At 47.0% G+C, this 15,165-nt stretch overlaps 2 protein-coding genes across 2 annotated transcripts in view; one reads left to right on the top strand and one right to left on the bottom strand.

The window, feature by feature from the left end:
* Window positions 1–6,458, bottom strand: part of KBTBD12 (kelch repeat and BTB domain containing 12) — a 52,788-nt gene extending 46,330 nt beyond the window's left edge. Inside the window, exon 1 of the mRNA XM_030849228.2 lies at window positions 6,067–6,458. The gene's annotated coding sequence lies outside the window, so the exon portion shown is untranslated. The remainder of the gene's footprint in view (window positions 1–6,066) is intronic.
* The window catches only part of MGLL (monoglyceride lipase), a 275,956-nt gene that overhangs the window by 60,325 nt on the left and 200,466 nt on the right, over window positions 1–15,165 (top strand). The gene's annotated exons all lie outside the window — the stretch shown is intronic.

Here is a 15,165-nt window from a genome sequence, read left to right as displayed (position 1 = left end):
CCTAGTACATTATGGACTGGTTTTCTCGATAAACATGTTATAGGTAATATCTTATACACAGCTCTATAGTGGACAATGTTGGCTTTCTCCCCACATTCAGCCTGCCTTTCCTTGGTGCCACTGGGGTGGGACTGACTCCCGTTCTTACCACTGAGACTGGTTCAGGGGCTGGTGGGAGACCTGAGATTGGCCCGATTGGAGTGAAGCTCAGTCTCTGGTTCACTGGTTGGGGGTGTCCACGTGTTACAAAGATGAGAGGTCTGGATCCACTGCAGCCGTGTCCCCATAGCCAGCATGAGGACAAAGCCAGTATAGGAAAGAAGGCAGAGATTTCAGAGCAGTGGAGCTGGAAACATGCCTTATATCTGTGTTTTTCAGTTTTGAGAGAGACCATTCCCCTCATTGTTTAAGCCAGTTTGAGTTGGGAGTGCTGGTCCTGGCACTCAGGAGTCCTCACTAGTGTAAGTGGGTGGCATTTGCAAAAATACTGAGACAAGGTTGCTTAAGGTAACTGCAATTAGATATTGTATAAAGTTTCACTTTAGGTATATTCTTGTATTCTCTATTAGTACACTGTCAAGTAAAAGAACTGTGGAAACTTCTAATTATGCGCATTTCTCCTTGATAGAAGGCAAAATTACCTAAGTCAGCTCTTCTGAGTTTACCTCTTCTCATTAAATGGCTACACCATTTTACAAGCGCACGAACTGAGTTTTGAGCCCAGTTCCATCTGACTCCAAAGTCTGCACTCTTAATCACTCCCTCTAGAGCAAGCACCAAACTAGGGCCAGAGAGAAAATATCTCAGGCTTTGTAGGGTTTCTGCCTTAACAATTCAGCTCTGCCGTTGCCATGCAGAAGCAGCCACAGATGATACATAAACCAATGAGCATCGCTCTGTGCCAAAAAGTTTGTTTTACGGATACTGAAACTTGAATTTCATACATTTTCACATCTTCTTTTGATTTTAAAAAGCCATTTAAAATTAAAAAATTCATTCTTGGTCATGGGTGATATAAAACAGGCAACGGGGCAACAACTCGTGTGCCACTGTCATAAATAAATCCACTTTCTAGATTATGTCTGGTGCCTAATCTCCAATTCTCTGCTTAACTCCAGATGAAGAGTTTTGAGAAGGGGAACAGTCAAATTCCTATTTTAAAAGGATCATCTGGTGTCCCCAAGATTCCCAAAGATAAATCAATTTCTTGAATAAATACTTTACTTGGGTACAGTTTCTCTGCCCCAAACGCTGGCTTCAGCAACAAAAAATACTTTTAAAAAGGAAATAACTGTTTCGAACATTCAGAAGAAACATTTATGAATTTTTTAGATGGGCACATATATTTAAGTGTCCCTTCCTTCTAATTGCCTTTTATAAAACTCTTGAGAGCTACTCTAATTGCTGTGGATTTACAGACCAAATGAATTTACTGGTGTAAATCCTGAGAGATAACTGGTCAGTTACATTAGCCACCATGCTTCAGCAAGCATTCTCAGCATTGTTCCTTGTATACGTAAGGTACACAGAAGATGCTGGCATTGCAGATGGGGCTTTGAAGTGAGACGGTCCTGGGCCTGAATCTCAGTTTAGCCACTGCTTTCTGTCATCCCAAAATTATGTAACGTTTCTTTTTTTTTTTGTTTTTTGTTTGTTTGTTTGTTTTGTTTTGTTTTTTTTGCGGTACGCGGGCCTCTCACCGCTGTGGCCCCTCCCGTTGCGGAGCACAGGCTCCGGCCGCGCAAGCTCAGCGGCCATGGCTCACGGGCCCAGCCGCTCCGCGGCATGTGGGATCTTCCCGGACCGGGGCACGAACCCGCGTCCCCTGCATCGGCAGGCGGACTCTCAACCACTGCGCCACCAGGCAAGCCCTGTAACGTTTCTTTTTAAATTTATTTATTATTTTTTTATTTGTTGGCTGCGTTGGGCCTTTGTTGCCGTGCGCGAGCTCTCTCTAGTTGCAGTGAACGGGGGCTACTCTTTGTTGTGTTGTGTGGGCTTCTCATTGTGGTGGCTTCTCTTGTTGCAAAGCATGGGCTCTAAGTGCCCGGTCTTCAGTAGTTGCAGCACGTGGGCTCAGTAGTTGTGGCTCATGGGCTCTGGAGGACAGGCTCAGTAGTTGTGGCTTGCGGGCTGTAGAGCTCAGGCTCAGTAGTTGTGGTAAACAGGCTTAGTTGCTCCGCGGCATGTGGGATCTTCCCAGACCAGGGCTTGAACCTGTGTTCCCTGCACTGGCAGGTGGATTCTTAACCACTGCACCACCAGGGAAGTCCCATAAAATTGTGTAACCTTACTGAACCTTGGTTTCTGCATGTGTAAATTGGGGTTACTGTATATAAATAAAGTAGTTGGATCAGTCTTTTGTATCCAAGTGCTCACAGTGGGGTAGCAGAGAGTACCTCAGAGGTTCGGAACGTGGGCTTTGACTTGGGTTCCTGAGACCTGGGTTCTGATACCTCGCTCTACCATTTACAACGTGAGCAAGTTTCTTAGCCTCTTTTTGATTCCTTGCTTGGAATTAGTTTTGAGAATTATATAAGAATAGCTGGGAGAATTAAATAAGGCCATGCATGTATAACATGTAATTTGCTTGGTAAAGCTGAAACTGGATACACCTGTACAAACATTTTTTGAACAATAAAAATGTTTGGGTTCATATACAAACTGCTTGTGGGTACAGACACAGCTCACAAATAAAAGAGAGCTGACAGCAACTTTTTCTTGTAATGAGGGCCCAGAGGGCATTCTCCTTTCATCAGCAAGATAAAACCGTATAAATGTTCTCAGTGATACTAATGGCAAGTTATTCTCTGCTCCAATTTATAGAAGACTGAATTGTGCAGTCATATTAATAGTACCCATAATAATGGAGAAAAAATGAGTAGCAAAAATAAATATAAATCACAAGAATAAAGCCTAATTACTTTGCAAATCCAAAATGCAGTTTTACCCACGTCCAGTATACTTAGTGTTAAGAAATGGATTCCTATAAATTTTAATGTGGGGCTTCCCTGGTGGCGCAGTGGTTAAGAATCCACCTGCCGACGCAGGGACATGGGTTCGAGCCCTGGTCCGGGAAGATCCCACATGCCTCGGAGCAACTAAGCCCGTGCGCCACAACTACTGAGGCTGCACTCTAGAGCCCACAAGTCACAACTACTGAGCCCATGTGCCTAGAGCTTGCGCTCCGCAACAAGAGAAGCTACCGCAATGAGAAGCCCGCTCACCACAACAAAGAGTAGCCCCTGCTCGCCACAACTAGAGAAAGCCCGAGCACAGCAACGAAGACCCAACACAGCCAATAACTAACTAAATAAATTTATTTAAAAAATAAAATAAAATTTAAAGTGGCATAAAAATGTTAGTTTACTTAAACTACCAATGTTTTGTTTTTACAGTGTTTAATTTTATAATCTTTATATTATCTTTAAAGTTGCTACTTTTTCTAAAAAATGATTGATACATGACCATGACTCCATGTTTTGCTGAAGTAAAAACTAGTTTAAATTCATAGCAGCACTGTTTGAAATAGTAAAAATTTGGAAATAACCTAAATATTCATTAACAGGAGAACAGATAGACTGTAGCATATTCACTCAAGAGAATATTATACAGGAAAAGAAAAAGAAAAAAAAAGGAATGAACTAGAGCTACATGTGTCGACATTGATGAATTTCACAAACATCAATGTGTGAAAAAGACTAAAAAGAATAGGGGCTGCCCGCCACTGATATCTCCTGTAAAATATGCAAAACAATACTATATATTCTAATAGAGTAAATGTAGGTGATATATTATGACAAAATAAATATAAGTGGTGAATCTGGTAAAGGGTCTATGGGAGTGTTTGGTCCTACTGTTAGAACTTTCCTGTAAGTTTGAAATTATATCAAACTAAAAAGTTAAAAGAATTGTATATTCTTTAAGGGCATGTACAACTGTAGTGGAATATAAAGAAAGGTAATTCTAAACACCAGGTTCGGGACAGTGGTTGCTTTCAGGAGGCGTGGAAGCGAGGGCACACAGCTGGAGGAGGGCGACAAGGAGTTTCAGTTGCGTAATCAACGTGCGACTTCATCAGCTGTATGGCAGGAACCCGATAACATACTTTATTATTCATTAGGCCTTTTTGCACGTCTTAAATATTGCATAAACTAAGTTTAAAAGTAAAAATTGTATTAACATTAGAGTAACTTACAACTCTGAAAACCTAACCTATTGGCTTGGCCAAAAGTTTTGTTTGGGTTTTTCCATAACATCAAAACCCGAACGAACTTTTGGGCCAGCCCCATACAGTGTAAACCACATCAGTGCGTGTACATATATAGAGAGAGACAGACAGACAGGCAGACAGGATACGTAGATACATTGAGAATTTTCCTTTTAACCTGTCAAAGTGTAGTCAGCCCAACTTATGAGTCATTGGAAAATACAGATGCTTACAACCTGCTTCTCCAGTCTTAATGAGAACTGCTCTGGGAGAAAGGCAGAAACAACTCCTTCCTACTTGTGGTTCGGTGGGAAAAGAAGTTACTGGATTCCAGAATCAGTGTATACATTTTTTTCCCGTAGAAATGTTCAGTATGTGAGTAGGTCATAATATGAAGTGATGGAGTTGATCAACAGCAAAGCCTTGAATTTTATCGAAGAAAAAATCTGAAGACCTGAGAAATGACTTGGTTAGGGTCCTACATTCCAGCCTAAAGCCCCCTTCAACGGATTTTGGTTGGCACGCCAAGGAATGTCAACATGACGTCAGTGATGTCTCAGTTCCAACGCTTAAAACACAGCCCTTCTGTAAGTTGGTGACTCTCATGTATGAAATCATTACCCCACGTTTAAAAAATACCTCAAGCCTATTTGCACCAGCACTACCCGTCCTCCAGACATTAGGAGGCCCTTCCTAACCTGGCACCTCCCAGCCCTTACTACCCCATCTCTGGACTTTCCCTCCTCATATTTTCCAATCTCTTAGTAGTACTGAACCACTCACTGTTCTAATGCTATGTGAATACACATGTTGTTCCCTGTGTCTGGAATATTCTTCACCTGCTTCCACCTGAAAAAATGTAACTGGCTCTTCAAAATTCAGCCCAGACGTCACTTCCTCAGTGAAGCCTTCTCTGCCCTTCCTTGCTCGTACCTTGAACACGGTGGTTATTGCACCGCTGTTACTGCAATTTATTTACGAATTCGCCCTCCTCGCCTTTCACTGATGTGCATATTGAGGGTAGGGGGTCAGGTCTTAACCCTTTCTGTATTCTTAGCGTCTGTCTGTGACAGTGCCTCGCACAGAACAGTTGCTCAAGACGGTTTGTGCAATTAAGCGAATGCTTTGCTTAGTCCTAAATTACAAGTTCATAACTTTTTTTTCTTTTAGGTTTTATACATGTCATTAACCACTGTCTTGAAGATATTTTGATTCTTCAAGCTGCTATCGGTTTGTCCAAGTCAAATAAATCACCCAGAATCATTAACTTGATTTCCTTGCCTACAGCCTGACACATTCTGACACCCACTTCTCCCATCCTCAAAATTAATTCCCCGTCAGCACTGCGCTCAGGAATTTGGTCCCCATTCTTAGAGAACTGAAGCCAGAGATAGCAAATTGGCTGCTCGGACTTTTTTTTTTGTAAATTAATTGTCAACACGCAGCGCTGAAACATTCCAGCATCTATTGAAAAAAAAAAAAGCAAGCTAGGGCAACAGTGGGTTTTTAATTCCCATGGCGACAACCACCAGCAGGACGTGAGTAGCCCCACCGCTCAGATGGCACACCTCCTCCCCATTCCCAGCCCCCCCCGCCCTAATGCAGACCTGAGAGTCAGTCCTCATTTATAATTTCTCTCACCTCTGCCCGTTTAGTTCTCCTACAGCATTTACCTTGGTGACCCCCGGCTTTCCCCATTACTCCCCACACCCTAGTTTGCTTCAGCGTCACCATCTTGTACAGACCCTGGCTGAAAATGGCTCAGGACACCTGCCCCACCCTGAATGCACTCCGAGTCTCCCCGGAGCTTTGGAAAATACTGGATTTTTTGCAAAGTAATAATCCGCTCCACACACCTGGCTTTTAATGACGGCCAGGATGCAGATAAAGCTAAATAAGGCAAGCTTCCTCTTTCCTTTCCTTTGAAGAGCTGACGTTCTGCATTCTTACCAGAGCCTTTACCATGCATCGAGTTCGTTAGTTACTCTTAAGAATCCCGCGGGGGTGAGGGGGTGGGAAACGCAGGGCGATTAGACTCCTCGGTCTACAGTTCAGAGAGCGGATCCTGTCGAGTGCCTGGCACTCTTCTCGGTTCCAGGAGGACCCCGGGACGGGCAGACACAGGCGCCCCCTCCACGGCCGCCAGGGCCGGCGAGGGCGGTCCAGGACCAGGCGGTCAGGGGCGCGGGGCTGCACGCGTGGCGGGGGCGCAGGTGCCGAGGGGCCTCGGGTGGTCCCCGCGGCCCGGTCACCGTTACTTACGGGGCTACCCCGACGGGAGGCGCCGCCGCACTTGCTCCGCAGGGGCCGCCGCAATGGCGCCGCGACCCGGCCTGGGGCGCCTGACCTGCTGGCGCTGCCCAATATGGGCAGAGCCGGCGAGCGATATAAATAGACGGCGCGGGGAGGGGGCGCGGGCGCCCGCGGGCAGGAGGCGGCCTGGCAGCTCCGCGGGCGGACCGTGCTCGCCCTCCGCGCCCACCCTCCCGCTCTGGGCTGCAGGGACTACGCGTCGCAGCGCCTGCGTGTGTGTGTACATGTGTACACGTGTGTACAGGTGTGTGCACACGTGTGTGTACACGTGTGTGTACAGTGTGTGCGCAGGTGCAGGGCATCAGTGCCTGAGGCTTCATGCTCAGCACCCGTGGGCACGGGAGGGCGGGATTCCAGCAGTTGCCACAAACTCATTTTTTGGGTCCTTAGTGACTGTTCTGGCCTGAAGGACTGGGAGCATTGTGGCCTGTGCCCATCACACAGTGCTCACCCTACAGAGCGTCACACTGTAGCCAGGTGTGCAAACCTGTCACATTTCCCCACACCCCCGAAAGCTCCCAGAGGCCAAGAGCTCTGTCCTGTCCACCTTGGCGGCCCAGTCACATGCTGGCTGGGGCCCTCCAGAGAACGGATGGTCAGGGAGCGGTCACTGATTTGGGTGATGGAGGGGCAAAGCTGGTAAGTGACAGGAAGGAGGGCCTTACCTGGTGTCCTAGCTCCGCTCTGCCCCTGGAAGCCTCATGACCTCCTGTGATTAGCTCAGATTCTTGGAGGACAGTAGACAAGACCGTATTGCACCTGGCTTACACCCAAGTTATTAGGAGGATGAAATAGGAGAGCCAATAGGTGTGAAAGTGCTTTGATAACTATCAAGTAACCCAAGTCATTTTCTCCTGATGAGGCAGGTATTATTAAATGCAGACTCCTCCAAAGGTCTTGAAAGTGGGGCAGAAGGCCACCTCTTACTGATAGTACTGATTGTATCCTGTCCTGAGGCAGAGACAGGGACATTTCTTTTGGAGGCTCTTCTGCTTTAAGAATCTGTCAGAGAGGGACTTCCTTGGTGGCGCAGTGGTTAAGAATCCGCCTGCCAATGCAGGGGACACGGGTTTGAGCCCTGGACCGGGAAGATCCCACATGCCGCGGAGCAACTAAGCCCGTGTGCCACAACTACCGAGCCTGCGCTCTAGAGCCCGCAAGCCACAACTACTGAGCTCACGTGCAGCCATAAATAAATAAATAAATACACGAATGAATAAATAAATAAGAATCTGTCAGAGGGAAGCTGGGGAAGGGAGGTTCCATCTGTCTACTAAGCCTCACCTGCCCACTCCTGTGATGATAAACCACCCAGAGCCCAGCCTTGGGGCACTCAAGGCTGCACACAACTTAATCTAATAGATTTCAGGGTTTTTGAAAGGTCACAAACCTTCTGGATGCCAAATTTCTCTCCACATCCCAAGATTATTTCATTTCCCCCAAGCAATGAAATCCTCAAATCCTGAGTCTATGAATCATCAAATCTTGCATGAGGCAGAGTCCAGGTACACTAACTGTTATTTTCTGTTGCTTTATTAAGCAGTGGTTAGTATCTTGCATACCGTGTGAGTCAAGATGTATAGGTTCAGCTGCTCTAACAGGGAATTCCAGTGATAGTTCCCTAACAGGAAAGAAGGTAAGTTTTCCTTCTTACGGTGCCTGGTGGAAGGGCTCCAAGGCTCCTCAGGCAGCTCCACAGTCACTGCCCCGGGCGCCTCCCCTCCACCCTTCTTACTCCACCTTCCCTAGAGTACTGCCCTGGTCCACATGCTCCAAGACAGCTCACCACCACCTCCATCTGGGAGGAACAGGAGAGGGGGGAAGCCTCCCCCCTTTAAGGACACACCCAGAAGTCACTCTTCAGATACTGTTGTCTGTAAGTTAGTTATACGGTCAAACCTCGCGCATGGCGGTGGAATTGGGAATTCTAGTCTCTCCTGGGTGGCCAGTAGCTCCGTTATTTACATTATGATCCAGCCGGCAGTCTTTGCCCTACACATTGTCTGTAGATTCATCAATCCACAAACGTTTATTTCACCTCCCATAAAACCTTGCACCACTCCTTTCTAGCCCTGGTTTCAGGTTTAGTTTTGCATTTGTTGGTGTAATTGTGAGATCAATGGCCCTTCTCCCCACGAAGTGAGGGCAAGGCTGTATCTGTTTCTGCTCACCCTTGTGCCCAGAGCCTGGCACCAAGCTGGTGCTCAGTAGATGGTTGCGGACCCAATGGATGCACATAATTAGGGAATTATCTCCCAAGTCCAGCTCAGATGTCACCTCCTCCGTGTATCTTTCGCAGAACACATCTCCAGCAGAATGACTGACGCCACTGTCTGTGTTCCCAGGGCCCTCCCCCTCTGCTGTTGACAGGTAGCACTGGGCCCATGGCCTGATGACTGTGGTTTTGGGTCTCACATGCTGCTGGGTGGTGGGCACCTCCAGGCAGAGAGTGGCTGCTCTCATCCCTGCATCCCCAGAGCTCAACAATGGCTGGCACGTAGAAGACCCTCGACAAATTTGTGTTGACTTTTTTTGTGCTTGAAAACAGTTGGCTTCTATAGAGAGCAAATGTTTTTGCTTTCCCCTTCTCTGCTTTTGCCCACCACTGCTCATGTAGCTCCTCTCTCGAAGCATTCTTTAATTAAGTCCCCAGCCCTTTCCTTCCACCTGCTGGCGCTCACACCACATTGCACGAGAAAGCCTGGGGTCGTGCAGTGTACGACTCACCAGTGACACGGTGTGATCCCAATTGCTCTCTAAACTTCCAGCTGAACTCTGGATTTTGTCCTTTCCCATTATCGGGGTGTTGCCATTGGAAGAGTAATGCCTCCCTTGCCGTCTGTGCATTTGTCTAGTCATTTAAGAGACATTTATTGAGCAACTATTCTGTGCCAGGCATAACTAGATGCTAATGAACAGCTGTGAATAAAACAGGCTTGGTCCGTGGAAGAATATACTCTGGTGAGGTGATAGTTAATCTCTCAGCTCTCCCTTCTCCCTCTCTTTCCTTGGGTGAGATGGTAGAAGCCATGAAATCAGAGATGAAGCCATGTTGGAGAGAGAGAAGCAAGGGGATCAAAGACACACCCAGGCTGGGGATGGAGGTGGAGGAAGAGAGGGCGATGGAGAGGAAAAGAATATTCCGTGGATAAAAGCAACAGGAACGGACAGAGCATGGCTGCAGAGGAGGGAAGTGGTAGGAGGAGCGTCGGATTATGGGAAGAATTAAGAACAAAGACCAGACCCCAGGATCTGGCCAAAACGCCACTGACAACGGTGGCAAAGTGAGAGCTGGGCTGAAGTAGGAACAGGCCGCAGCCCTTCAGGGCTTAACGTAGAGAGGCTCACCCGCCTTCTGCTTCTGCGGGAGCCCTGCAGGTGTTTGCATCATCCAGGTGGCTGTCCTCCTCTGCTTAGCTGTTAGGACACATCCCCGGTGGAGGCTCTGCCTAGTCCCCTGGGTGTTTGTTGGTCTCCAGACAGAGGGAAAGAGTCGGGGAACAAGTGCACAGCAGATTTGTGGGGGTCAGGCCTGGAAGAGGCAAATGTCCGGCCGCTCACTCCCTTTGGAAAGATGGAGGCCACGTGGTCACACCTCACTGCGAGAGAGATTGGGAAATAGAGTCTCACTCTGTGACCAAGAGGAAGGGAAAAGGATTTGCTAGACAGACGGCCATGTCCGTCACAGACCAACTGGAAGCAGAGACACTGGGTGCAGACCAGCACTCGTGGAAGCCGGATGCTAGTCCCTCAAGAGTTTCCAGAAGACAGAGTTCTAAAGCCATTAGAACTGGTTTAGAACCATTTGGGAAATGGTTTAGAAGCATTTGGGAAATGCTGCATTCCTTGTCCCTTTGGGGAGAATCAAAATACAGTATTAAAGGCTCTAATGAATCCTGCAGTCAAGAGGCAAGGCATTTCCTAACCATCCTTGACTTTGGGACCTCTGGGTCTATGATGTGAATATGGGTCCCCATGGGAAACACCTGGGAAATGCTGATGGGGCAGAAGGAGGCCTTAGGGTAACCTGAGGATGTGTTAAGATAGAAGCTTTAAGTCTGTATGAAGACAAAAACCAAGAGACCCTTGGAAAGGGGGAGGCTCCAAATGTTAGAGGGGAGAGAAGATGCAGGATCTAGGCTGGGGAAGTAGAAAGGAACAGAAACCAAAGTGGGAGTAGAAATGCCAGCTGTCTTTGCTGGGTGCAGAGAAATCGACTCAGTTCCTGGAAGGAAGCGCGAGACCCTTTGGCTGATAGAGGGGCTGAGGGGAAGCTGGGGGTCTGAGAAGACACCATCTAGAAGGAAGCTGTGGAGAATCCTTAAAGGACTGCATGTCTCCACTCTTCCGAAGAATAATGGGTGGAAATGGGAGGAAATCTCCTCAGTATGTTTTATAAGTTAGCCCACAGTTAGATTTGTAGATGAGTAACCCCCTGTCTCCCGAACCTGATAAAGATGACTGTAAGGGATGTGATGACGGCTCTCGCCCGCTTGAGGACCCTGTCTCATCCCACCCAGTCCTTTCACGTACTGGAGCACTGACTGCCTCCTGGCAGGCGGTGGTTCTGAGTTCAGGAGACTACGGGGGGCTTGCAGTTTGCACAATGCCTTTGCTCATTTTTCCATTTAATCCTCACACCACCCAGGAGCAGGATGAGTCTCAGGACGGCCAGTGGTGAATGGCAGGGTGGCACAGTGAACATGTGAGGGACCTGGCTTTGGACCACCCACCATCATTCCATGTCTGTTATACCATCTGTCTCATCATCCACTGAGATAGGGTCTGTACAGGGGTAATCAGGTTAGGATGAGGTCATTAGGGTGGGCCCTAATTCAGTATGACTGGTGTCTTTAGAAAAAGGAGGATTTGGAGACAGTCATGCACACAGGGAGAACACCGTATGACTATGAATACAGCTGTCTGTGATAGGGAAGAACAAATCTGACTTCATATTGGATGTGTTTCTCTTAACCTTTGTATTCTATTGCTTTTGCTAAAAGTTAATCACTAAAGGGATGTTGCCTGTAGGCTTAAATTCTACATAATGGCCCATCTCCGGGGAACCCTGCCTCTTCCGGGAAGGAAGAAATGAACACTTCCCCTCCGCAGTCTGACCAGAACTAGGACTTTACCCCCTCCCCTTTCAGTATAAAAAAGAGGTCTGAATTCTAACTCAGAGAAGATGGGTCTTTGGGACACTAGGCCACCATCTTCTCCGTCTGCTGGCTTTCTGAATAAAGTCGCTATTCTTTGCCCCAACAACTCGTCTCTTGATTTATTGGCCTGTGTGGCGAGCAGGACGAGCTTGGACTGGGTAACGGTCTACCAGACGATGAGAGAGGCCTGGGGCAGAGCCTTCCCTCACGGCCTCAGAAGGGACCAACCCTGCCGACACCATAATCTTGACCTCCAGCCTCCAGAATTGTGACACGGGAAATTTCTGTTGTTTAAGCCACCACTCAGTGGAACTTGTTACAGTGGCCCTAGGAAACTATTACCACTGCCCCCCAGATTCAGTCAGTTTTCTGGGTGGTGCTGTTCAGGTTGCTATAAAAATGCCAAGTGCTGCATCATTTTGTCCATGAGCATGTCATGCACAGCTTTCCCCAAAACTTTGCCAAATCAAGATACACTATCCTGATGACCATTTCTTTAACTTATTTTAGAAAAGAATATGAGGCTCGTTTGACCTAATTTGCATTTATTTATTTAGTGGGGGACGTTCATGTTGACCACTAGAGAGCCTCACTGTCCTTAGTAAGCTCTCACAATGCATCCATCTGAAAATACAATCGAATTTTCCCAGAATCAACTTCAAGTTTACAGTCTATAATGACCATAATCCACTTTTTATCAATTGCAACCTTTGTCCATTAGGAGCCTTTTCAGATCTGAGTTCCTTTAGTGTGGCTGGGTACTATCCTACTGGCTTTCTATTTGGGGAAGTTTCTCTTTCTCCTTTTATTTTGAAGGAATTTCAAGCATTCAAAATAGTTGCAAGACTATGACAATGAACTCTCGTATACCTTTCACCTAGGTTCACCAATTATTAATGTTTTGTCATATTTACTTTTTCCCTCTCAGGATTTAAATTATATATATAATTTTATTTTTTCTGAATATTTGAGAGCAAATTCCAGATAATGAGACCCTTCACCCCTGAACACTTACTCATGTAATCCTAAGAACAAGGATATTATTTTACACATCCTTGGAGTGATTATCAAAGTCAGGAAATTTAACATCAATAAGAAAACTATTATCGTACCTCCAGTCTACATTTGAATTTTGCCCAAGTCCTAATCTTGTTCTTCACACAGTCCACTATCCAGGATCACACACTGCATGGTCTCTTTGGTCTCCTTCAGTCTGGAATATTTCCTAGGTCTCCTTCGCCTTTCGTGACCTTGACGTTTTGGAAATGTTCAAGCCAGTTACTTTGTAGAGCCTTTCCATTTGGATCTGCCGAGTGTTTTCTCTTTCTTAGGCTCAGGTTCATACTTTGCCATACCTAGGTTTAGTTCTAAGAGTATTCTCTTTTCTGAGGAAGACTTGAAGAAAAATGGTGGTTGCATACAGTGGTTCTGTGTAAAGTGACATTTCTGATTTTCCTCTGCTTCCTTCTCCAGCTCCAGGCCGTGCCTTTCTGTCCCTGGTGTCGTGTACACTGCAGCCCACCACATAGAACCCCCTTCAGCAGGGAGACACTTTCCACCTGCTGAGTGTTAGCTGCTGAGCCCCCCGTAGATTGGTCCCCTCCTGGAATTTCTCTGGGCCCAGAGGAGCTGCCTTGCCCAAGCTTTCACCCCTCCCCGGAGGCAGTGTGCCTCCAATGACTGGTCTTTGAGGGGGGTACAAAGGCCCTCAATTTGGGAGACTCTGAAGGGCCGTCCCAGATCCAGAGCGTCCCGTGGGTCACATGTCTTTCAACAAGAAGTCTCTGGCCTTCGATTTCATGTACATCATTCATTTTGGAAAAGAAGCTATACTGAAAAATACATCCATTTCCAAAAATTCGATCAATACGAAAAGTTCAAGGAAGTAAGCAAAACTCACCCAAAGTCCCAATATTTTTCAGGCGTCCTCCCATTGTCCAGGTGCATGTGTGTGAATGCTGGGGGTGTATCTTATACAAATGGGATCATGCGCTACCTGCTAGGCTGCAATACCCATCCTCTCTTGCTCCCGTGGTACTATCACCTATGTGCGAGACTTCCCAGAATAAAGACGGCGTCTCCCCGCCTGCCCTGCAGCCACGTATGGCATCTGAGAGGAAGAGGTGCGGGTAACTTCTGGGAGTGACCCCAGGAGGTAGCGAGACGCCCTTCCCTTTCCCCTTCCCGCTGGTTGTTACCGACCTTTCCAGTTAGTTCCCCACATGGGTCCTTCTGCCCCACGCCATTGGAGCCAGTAAAAGGAGATCGAGTTCAGTTGAGAAGGAAAAGAAGGCTTTATCCTCTGACCAGATGATGGGAGAGGTGGGGGCTCCTGGGCGGGGCCGCTTTACAGGTTTTCAGCGGCATCAGGGGGAAGGGGGCGGAGTTCTTGTGGCTCTTGTGGATCGGGCGCACCTGAGCTGCTCATCCTTGGCGTCGCGGTGCAGGTGCGGCGCCTCTGCACACGGCCCGCCGCCATCTTCCAGTGTTGTGGGCGGTGCTTCTGCACACGGCCTGCCGCCGCCGTCCTGAACTGAGCTCTCGGTGGCGTCTCTGGGTTCTCTGCGCGGCTGTTTCCTACGGGGAGCTGGGCTCAGGTTTCGGGGTGCGAGGCCTCTGCACGTGGCCTCCTGTGAGCGAGTGAAACTAGACTACCAACAAAGGAAAAAAAAAGGTTAGACTTTATTTCATTACCCAGATTCTTTTGTTATTTCCCAGGAGCTGTGATTGGGCTTTGTGACATGATGCATATTGAAGAGCTTTGAGCAAAAACTGTCAGGCCCTGTCATTCCTCGAGTGGCACGTTTGAACCTCCATGTGGCCGTCATGGTTTGGTCCGAGCTCGGGGTCTCACCGCCTCCCCAGGAGGTGGCACGGCGATCTGATGGAGTCTGGGGGCCTGAGACCTGGTGGAGGGTCCTCATGGGAAACGGCTTCCTTTCCTTCTCTTACCTCTAAGCTTCGAAAGTCCTGCTTTCCATTCCCTATTTCAAACATTTTTGTGAATAATTTTATTTCCTTCCAAATATTTTTGGTTTTAATTTTTAAAAAAGAGTTTTGGTTTACTTATAAAAGTTTTTATTCAATGGCAAAAATTAAGGAAATACAAAACATTAAGAGGAAGAAAACAAAATGGCCCATAACCATGGCTTTGATTATATCTTTCCAGGAAGACTTTGTTATATTGCTAATAAATACTATATTTTTCATTGTATGAGACTTGTATTTTAATTTGGTTAATGGCACCTTTTCATATAGGATTTAAAATTTGTTATAGAATCAAATTTATTAATCTGCTTTTTAAGGCCTCTGGGATTCTCTGCAGACCCCCTCCCATCACACACCTGAAGGTTATAAAAACTTTCTTCTGTTGTATTTTCTAGTGCTCTGCATAAAAAATAAATTAAAACAATTGAAAGGGTACACTCCATTTAGGGTCATTACAAAATACCAAAACACTGACTGTATTCCCCGTGTTGTGCA

This window comes from Globicephala melas, chromosome 11 (assembly GCF_963455315.2).
Source record: "Globicephala melas chromosome 11, mGloMel1.2, whole genome shotgun sequence".
Taxonomy (NCBI): Eukaryota; Metazoa; Chordata; class Mammalia; order Artiodactyla; family Delphinidae; genus Globicephala; species Globicephala melas.
This window is presented reverse-complemented; position numbering and strand designations above follow the sequence as displayed.